Source organism: Hibiscus syriacus, unplaced genomic scaffold (genome assembly GCF_006381635.1).
Source record: "Hibiscus syriacus cultivar Baekdansim isolate YM2019G1 unplaced genomic scaffold, ASM638163v2 tig00110503_pilon, whole genome shotgun sequence".
Classification (NCBI taxonomy): domain Eukaryota; kingdom Viridiplantae; phylum Streptophyta; class Magnoliopsida; order Malvales; family Malvaceae; genus Hibiscus; species Hibiscus syriacus.
The window spans coordinates 1,545,099-1,555,158 of NW_024062764.1; the positions used below are offsets into that span (position 1 = coordinate 1,545,099).

At 36.5% G+C, this 10,060-nt stretch overlaps 1 pseudogene; it reads left to right on the forward strand.

The window, feature by feature from the left end:
- Positions 1–3,820: 3,820 nt before the first annotated feature.
- Positions 3,821–4,450, forward strand: LOC120129748 (annotated as a pseudogene).
- Positions 4,451–10,060: the final 5,610 nt, after the last annotated feature.

Sequence of the window (10,060 nt, forward strand, 5' to 3'; positions counted from 1 at the left end):
CAACAAATGTGACATAATAATGTGTTCCTCCCAATGAAGTTGTCTTGGAAGGCCCCCATACATCTGAATGAACATAACCCAAAATACCTTTAGTATCATGGATTGTTGTTCCAAATTTCACCCTCGTCTTCTTCCATTTGATGCAATGCTCACAAAAAGCTAATTTGCAAGCCCGAGCACCCTTCAATAATCCTTGATCTATTAGCAATTTCAAGGATTTTTCACCAACATGCCCCAAGCGCATATGTCATAACCTGGTTGCTTCTGACTCCTGTTCATCAGTAGAAGCTGCCACTGTTATTGTCCCAAAAATTGTATTACCCAGAAAGTAATACACATTGTTTCTATTCCAGATTCCCTTCATTATCACCAGTGTACCAGAGATAATCCTCATAATACTATCTTTTGCCCTCACTTCTAAACCTTTTGACTCTAAGGTTCCCACAAAGATGAGATTTCTCATTAAATCTTGGTACATAATGGACACCTTTTATGCTGGGACCGTCGGTGCACCCCATGGCGCAGCGGAAACAAAACTCGACGGTCTCACCAATGATCCAAGTACGAAAAACTGAAATTGGGAAGAAAAGATGTGAATACTTACAGCGGGTTCCTTGAAAAACAGCAAGGAAAGCAGTGAATTCTGGTGGTGTTGATCGGTTCGAATTGTAAGCCTCCACGAAATCACGTCTCGGCCTCTACTTAGTTCACCCAATTGAGAGCAATTTTGTTTTCCCCTAAAATAGTTTTGAGAGAAAGTGGCTGAAAATTTTGTGTGTGTTCTTACAAAAACGGCTGCTAGACCTAACACACCCTTTTATAGCCAAGTTACCCTAGTCATATTAGGGTTTTTATTATTTCATATTAATTAAATCTATATTTAATTAATTGGAATTTAATAATCCTTTTATATCCAAGTTACCCTAATCATATCAGGGATTTTATTATTTCAAATTAATTAAATCTATATTTAATTAATTGAAATTAAATATTCGAGATTATTAAAATATATACTTAATTAACTCTAGATATATTTTAGTAACGTACAACAAATTGTACATCTTTGCTCGTTTCAATCTTAGGGTATGACCCTGTAGGTTCTTGTAACATTAGAAGTAATTATTAGAACAATTCGAATATTACATACAATGAGTGACATCTAGCAATATATCATTATCACCTAAGTTACAAGAAAATATGATTCGACATATCATCTTGGTGATTAACTCTTTTATGTATTATATCCTTATGTCCTTTATATCTAGAATAGGCACAAGTCTTGGAATAGTCACACTTGTATAGCCCATCTAATGTTTCTTGATTTCTAGAGTAGACTTTAATTAACGAATAGTTTATGATATCTCATATCAACTTATTCGAGCATGGCCATGCGTTTCTAGTCTTACTCAATCAAGTGGCCTGTGATATATTTCCTATTATGTAGGAAGGACATATCCTATCTTAATCATACACACCCACTATATATATTGAGATATATTCAATAACAGTCTTTATAGAGCAACTAGTTACGAAGCTTGTTTAGCTGCATCAAAACATACAACAATATATGTTGGGATAGTATTGATCTCAAGTCTGAGGATCATACATATAGTCATCACCATGAGCAATGTTATGACTGTCACATAATAATCCAAGACATATGCTCATGGTGGGTCAATCCAATATATTGTTCTCTAACAATATAATCATGTATCAATTCTGACATCTCTATGTCAATGACAACTCGTTGTCATCAATCAATAACATGTTAGTTTTAAGCGTATTATTATTGTCCATGCCCATAATAATACTTGACTAGATATCTTTTAATAATAACATTTGTGTCATTATATGGATTTTATTATCTTCCAGTTTATGTTAAACACATATATATAACTGAAAATAATAGCGGCAATGCCTTTATTCAATAAAATCGGTAAATAAAAATATTATTACAATCATCATATGATTGGTCTTTGGGCATACTCTAACATGTTAAGGTTCTGATTGATCCATCCTGATTCCTCAAGCGAATTGAACCAATCCCAAGTGTGTCAAGAGGGGGATTATTTTCTGTGTAGACAATTCTACCTTTTAGTTCTTTAAAATCAAAGAACCATTCTCTATTGGGGGTCATATGGTGGCTACAAGCTGAATCTAACAGCCATGAATTGGAACAGTTGGTTGATGACGTAGCAGGGAATACGAAATCTGAATCTGTATCATCATACTCGACCATATTTAATTCTGAGACAACCTTTTCCCTTTCAGGTTTGCCTTTATTCTTTAGCTTGAGACATTCTTTCTTCCAGTGCCCTTTTTCTTGACAAAAGGCACATTCATCTTTGCTCAATCTGGACTTTGACTTCGATCTCCCTCTCTTTCTTTTATTCTGACCCTTCGAACGACCTCTAACAACAAGAGATTCTGCTTCGACACATGTATTTTCTTTTTTGTTTTTCTTTCTCAATTCATAACTATACAAGGCAGCAGTTACTTCATTAAGAGACACATCAACCTTCCCATGAAGTAGAGTAGTTTCAAGATTCTCAAACTCATCAGGAAGTGATCCCATCAACATTAAAGCCAGATCTTCGTCTTTAAAAGTCACGTCCATATTCATCAGATCAGTCACCAGCTGATTAAAGCTAGTAATGTGATCATTTATAGTGGTATCTGGTACATAGTTGAAGCAGAACAATCTCTTTTTCATGTAGAGCTTGTTCTGACCGCTTTTCTTCAAAAATTTCTCCTCCAGTGCCTTCCACAATTTACTTGCAGAAGTTTCCTTAGAAAATGCATACTTCCGCTCTCTAGAAAGACACGATCAAATAGTACCACATGCCAATCTATTGATCATCTTCCATTATTTCTCCTCAAAATCATCTGTTTCTCTCATTCAATAGCAATGTCTAGACCCTGTTGAAATAAGGCATCTAGAACCTCACTTTGCCACATGCCGAAATGACTGGTGCCATAAAAAATCTCCACTGCAAATCTAACATTTGTCATAACATTTCTTGCGGATGTTTTTTTGTCGTCTGCCATTTATGCTACAAATTTTATTTAATAGTTGTCAATGCGAAATGTCAATTACCCCTAGGAAATTATTTCTGATGTGGAAGATCGGCCTAAGCCGCAACCACATAGCATACTAAAAATAAACCAAGAGCGTTGATACCAATTGTTGTGGAATTCGGGTTAATTTCCACCAATAATAACAAATTCACCTTGAAAACTATTATCTAGGTGACTAGTGTGAAAACGGTTATACTAAAAATCACCCCAAGGTAGATTCCCAGGAAAGAGAAGGGGTCACAATGGTCCCTCTTAAAATCCACTTTCCTTAGACAAAACTACCAAGACAAGTAGTTTTAATAGGACAATAATTAACAACAACTATACCTGACAATAACTATTAAATAGACATAAAGAGAACACCAAAATTTAACAAAGTTAGGCCAAAATTATGCATACCTCCTCGTACACTACTAAAATAATATTTCACTAATAGAGGAAATATTACAAAGAGAGAAAGAGTACATATAGCCTTTAATAGTGAAGAAGACTTATATTTGTGGGATGCTAAACTAAGGAGGAGGAGAGCTCTATTTATAACAAAAGAATTTCCCCTCCTCCTTTTACACAACCATTGTGGGATTTTGCCAAAAAACCAACATTGTTACCCTATAGCACCGGAATTCCGCACAGCAATATTCACATATCTTTTCGACACCAAAGGAATCTTGGCTATAAATACAGGGCATTTACTTTGATAATCACACTCATAATTGTTGACTCTCATTCCTCTGCATCTTAAATGGCAGAGTGCTCAATCCCAACCAGTTCATCTTCAGCTGATATATGGCACCAGATAAACAGTCACAACTTAAACTATTTGGTTTTTCACTTACGGAGCAATGGGAAGTTTTCGAGAAACCCGAAGATTTCGAGGATAGCAGGAAATTCGAGTGTCAGTTTTGCAACCGAGTGTTTGCCAATTCTCAAGCATTAGGGGGGCATCAAAATGCACACAAGAGAGAGCGACAAAGGGCTAGGCAAGCCCAGTTTCACAGCCATCAACGGTTAATGGCTGCTGTTGCTGCGCCTGTTTTCTGCCCACATGCCGTAAGATCGACGGCGCCGAAGTTTCCTGCAGGATTCAACGGAAACAGTGCTGGTAAATTTGTGCCACAACGGCCTGCTGGCTATTGTCCATCACGTCCACTGCTGCTTCCCTCAACTCCTCGGTACCATCCTCGAATTTATGTAGCGCAGCCGCTGTATTTTGCCGCAGAAGCCTCGGAATTTGGTGGAGTTTCTAACAAATTGCCAGAGGCGGAGATGGGCATTGATCTTCATCTTAAACTCTCCCCTTCAGGTTGTTAGATTACATGTATGTGTATGTACCATGGACATGGATTTTAAGTAATTAAACTTTCAGCTTTCGGATTTCTTCTGTTTTTAAATTTGGACGTGAAAGTTTCTATATGTTGATATGAAAGGCTATAGTTCATAATCTTGGCAAACTCATCCATTTTTCCAAATTCATAATGATAAAAAATTATTTTATATTACCTAAACGGAACTGAAACATAATTCGCTACTTCTAGAAAATATAATCGGTCAGGGATTTAACTGAAACTTTGATTCTGTACTGCCCCCACTCCATTGTCACAAGCAGGGCAGAATTACTGAAGGTTAATGAGATCAGCAAATATTAACATGTATGCAACAAATCTTTGTGAATATGCATGTTTTGTCAAAGAATAAACTACAAAAGATGGTAATAAGGTTGAACAACGTATCTGAGGAGTTTATGATGCTAAGGGAAAAAAAGATAGATCAATACAAACTACATTGACAAATTATTGGAGAAAAACTGGAACAACTCCATGTTTGTTGAACATTGTAATGGAGGCTGGTGTTGGTTGAGTGCAGTGTCCTTATTCGTAGATAATCTACCGTTTATCTACCGTCGGAGTTGCACTGAAAGGGGCTACGGCAGGTATTCGGAAGACAAGGTATGGTTACTAGTGTGTTTATTTCATGTAAACAGAGCAGAAGAAGAACGAGGTTTGCTTTTGTGCGTACTGGTAGTACAGATGAAGCACTAAGAATGATCGAAAGGATAGATGGCCTGAAGATTAGTAATAGTAGAATATCAGTGGTGTTTGCGAAGCATGTTAAAAGACTTATGACGGGGAGAAAACAGACTTCAAAGGAGAAGTGGGTACCGAAGAATGTTGGGCCCATATTGTATGTGAGAAAAAGAGGGGAAACTTCTGTTCAAAAGTCGTCTAAGAATAAAATGATCATTGGTCACGTTGATGATGAAGATGTTTGGAAGTTGAGGAGGTGTCTAATTGGGGTAATTTCCTTTGTGTGTGATGTAAGAAGTATAGTGTCGAGATTACAGGATTGGGATTTTGGGAAATAAGAGTACAAAGAATTGGAGGAAAAACTCAATATTGATGATGAAGATTTGTATTTGTTTTTGGAAGGCCTCCAATGGTTCTACTTAAAAGAGATTTTCGTGGAAATTAAAACTTGGTTAGAGTCTCTGAATCAAGTGATAATGACCACTTGGCTAGAGTTATTTTGCGTTCCTCTTCACAACTGGAATGATATCACGTTGAAGAGGCTAGTTGCTTTGTGTAATAGGTTTGAAGCGTTTGGAGAGAACATCGATCACAAGTTAGATTGTGAGAAGATCACAATTCTTGTTTTAACAAATCAGAGGTTGAGGATTAATGAGGTGGTGGTAGGTAATATTCTGTATAAAGTCGGGGTAGTAGAACTTGGATGTAAGGATACCTCGGTAACTCAATCAAAAGTTGCTAAAGCCTTGAGGTAAATTTTTTTAAGGGAGTAAAGGATAATAGAGATAATTCTAAATGTGACTCATTAGTGAAATATTCCGATTAAACAGTGCTATGATCGTCTTCGGAGAAGGCCTAGAGTCAAGGTTTTTCAAAGGAGGAAGATGATTCATTAAATGAAGCATGTTTTGAGAAGGATTCTGATGAGTGTAATCATGATGTGGGAAAGTTGGTGGTTATCAGTGGCAATGGGCTCAAAGAGGGGAGGAGAGCAGTCTTCATAGATAAACAAAAGAATGTTCAACAAGTGTTAGATCAAAGTGGATCAACTATTGGGGCATCAGGGTTGGGTTTGGACCATGCCAATGTAGGTGGTGTCAATGACGACCTAGTTGTCTCAAATAAAGGTACGGTCCAGACGGATGATATAGAGGCCATGTGCAAAGAAGGGGCCGAATGGTGGAGCTCAAGGATTTTAGAGGACATCAAGGGCATGGTGTTTAAGATAAATGAAATTCATAATATGGTGAGGATCTAGATGAAATGACCAAAGTCCCAATTTTCTGGAGGTTGTATGAAAAAAAGGGATGATTGCCTGAACAATGAAGAAGGCAAGGGCATATCTGAGGTTGTGGTTCACACAGAAAACTTTACAGATGATTGTAAACATAACGAGGAAGATGACGACAGATTGAAGATTTCTAAATTTTTAATCATCTCAAAACCGATTTAGGAGAGAATATACGACTCACTCTAGGACTTTCAGGATAAACCCCTAATTGAAGAGAAGAAAAAAACAGACCGAGCTCAAAGAAGATTTAAGAAAAAAAGGGAATGTTGTTTGTTCATCGAAATTAGAAGGGTTCTTACTCTGATATACAAGTGAGATGGTTAATTACACTAAAGAGGCAAAGAAGATGCTTCAACTGGGTAAGAATCTTGGCATCGAAATTAGGGGTGATAAGCAAGAGGCAGTGAAAGAGATCGCAATACTAGAAGAATTATACCAAATAAGCAAGAAAATCTAATAGGTATGTCCGTTAGATAAAGTTATCGCAATGAAAATAATATCATGGAGTTTATTCAAGAAACAAAAGGTGTCCTTCGATGAAAATAATATCGCCACAGTCGTCTCCAAATTCACCATCATTCGACCAACGTTCAACCTACAGTCCCTGCTATCGTGCTCGCCGTCGATTGGTGCCAAAGCCCGACCACCATTCTGTCGTGAGACGACGTCGTTCACAGTAAAACACGTAATAAAGTTTCGTGGTCTCCACCCCCAATCACCTCCATTTTAAAACGATTTCAGCCAAACCGTCGACCTTCGTGTCTCACCGCCCTCAGTATTATGTTCCCCGGCCAGTTCCGATCAAAACCCAACCCGTGGTTTGTCGCAACATCGTCGTTTTCTCATCGAACCATCGTTGGGTAAGCTCGATTTTATTTTTGGTTATTTAGTATGATTGATGGTTGTTTTTGGTGAAATATTGGTTGCAAATGACGTGTCGATGCTTCTGGAAGAATCTACCAACCACCTCAAGCCCGTCGCCATTGCCACGCGTCACCATGCATCGTCATGTGCGCGTGGGGCCTGTTCCCTTGCTCTTCTTTCTACTAGAACCGGTCTAGTCGGTTTGGACCGGTCTAAATTGGGTCTATTTGACCTGAACCGAGTCAACCCGACCCGACCCATTGACGTTGACCTGACTCGTTGACCATTAACCTGTCTGACCGTTGATTTTGACCGGTCTGACCGTTGACTTTGACCAAAAAAAAGTCACATTTCCTAAAAAGACCTATTTCTTGTTTTTCGACATCCTGAGTCTGAATCCAAAGTCTGTTTCGCCAAATTTGCACTTGGTAAGCCGTTTATCGGTGTTTTATCTTCGGATTCAATTTGGTTTTTCCATTGAGTTCAGCTTCTGACGTTAATTCAGTTATTATTATGTATCCGAGACATAATGGGTCGCAGAATTAAAGTTCGAGGATGATGGAATAGAGTTAAATGTTCGATCGATGGATCACAAAAATTGAGGTAATACATTACTACCTTATGCATGTTTTATGGAACATGTTGGAATTGGTAAATACATGGAAGAATATGTTTGGTCTCATCTATAGAGTAAATTATTTCTCAATCCGAATACGGTAAAAAGTCAATAACCAAATATTACTCAGATGACTCGTAAAATAAGTTAAGGGAACTTATAGGATTTTAATTACAAGTTATGTGATTAAATGGTAAAGTATCAACCTCAGATCTATAAATTATAATTTATCCCATTAAAGATTAAATTCCAAAGAAACTTGGATGAGAAATTATGACAATTCTTCGGTTGAGTAAAATTTCGAAAATACCCTTAATTGGGTAAAATTACTAAAATACCTTTATGTTGTAAAAAGATAGGAATTGTCCTGGAAGTGGAAAAAATAATTTTAAAAAGACAGATTGATCCGATGAAACTACTGATGTACATGGAAAATGCTAGTTTTGCTTAGAAAATCTAGATAACCGATTTATAACCTCCAAGATGGAAAAAGATTTATAATTTATGGTTTTTGGACAAAACCACCTGATAAATAAATTACTAAAATGATGCATATATTTGAATCAAAGAAAGTAATTGAATACCCTTGAACTGTAAAATGACCAAAATACCCCCAAAGAGTAAATGACCTAAGGTAACCTCAAGTCATGAAATGACAGAATACCTGATCGTCTCACTGAGATCCATTCAGTGCTGATTCTGAACATGATCAGTTCGACAAACGTTGTCAGTATTAAAGTGTGAATACCCTTGAAGTGTAACGATTTGACTGGCTGACCGGTATCATAGTGCTGGGATTTGTTCAGTTTGAGTTAACTCGATATCCTGATAAATTGACACGAATCTTCAATACCATGAATCATCATTTATCCCTTATTAGATAAAATTACTAAGAATTCTCCAAGAACCTAATGTCCAAATGCCCCTGATTTCCTGAATAGTGAAAACACTCATGTCAGATCTGAAATCACAAGTAACTCTGATGCAGAGATTCTGAAAACCTTTATGATTTCATAGTGCCTTCGAAAAATATCCGAATACTATATGATCTTGATAAATCATATCCCGAATAACTGATGAATCTGTTAGTTATCAAACCCTTTTTATAGGGATTTTGTTTCTAAATTTAATCAGTTGAAAAAGGAAGTGGAAAAAATATTTTAAAAAGACAGATTGATCCGATGAAACTACTGATGTACATGGAAAATGCTAGTTTTGCTTAGAAAATCTAGATAACCGATTTATAACCTCCAAGATGGAAAAAGATTTATAATTTATGGTTTTTGGACAAAACCACCTGATAAATAAATTACTAAAATGATGCATATATTTGAATCAAAGAAAGTAATTGAATACCCTTGAACTGTAAAATGACCAAAATACCCCCAAAGAGTAAATGACCTAAGGTAACCTCAAGTCATGAAATGACAGAATACCTGATCGTCTCACTGAGATCCATTCAGTGCTGATTCTGAACATGATCAGTTCGACAAACGTTGTCAGTATTAAAGTGTGAATACCCTTGAAGTGTAACGATTTGACTGGCTGACCGGTATCATAGTGCTGGGATTTGTTCAGTTTGAGTTAACTCGATATCCTGATAAATTGACACGAATCATCAATACCATGAATCATCATTTATCCCTTATTAGATAAAATTACTAAGAATTCTCCAAGAACCTAATGTCCAAATGCCCCTGATTTCCTGAATAGTGAAAACACTCATGTCAGATCTGAAATCACAAGTAACTCTGATGCAGAGGATTCTGAAAACCTTTATGATTTCATAGTGCCTTCGAAAAATATCCGAATACTATATGATCTTGATAAATCATATCCCGAATAACTGATGAATCTGTTAGTTATCAAACCCTTTTATAGGGATTTTGTTTCTAAATTTAATCAGTTGAAAAACATTTCTTGGATCCCTACCTGATAAATACTAGTACATTTGGAAAATAATTGGATCCTCTAGTGTGTTCTCTATGTGTTATATGATTGTTTTATATGTTCTAAATGTGTTTTACCGAGATTTATTAATTACTGAAGTTTTAAGTTTGCTTGTCTATTTCATGATCTCTGGATATCATTTTTATTAAATTGATTTGTCTGAACTTTGATTTCATGCTACCACTGGTTACTGTCTGAAAAATGTTTTTCTTCAGGGTACTTTGGGATCAGGTATGA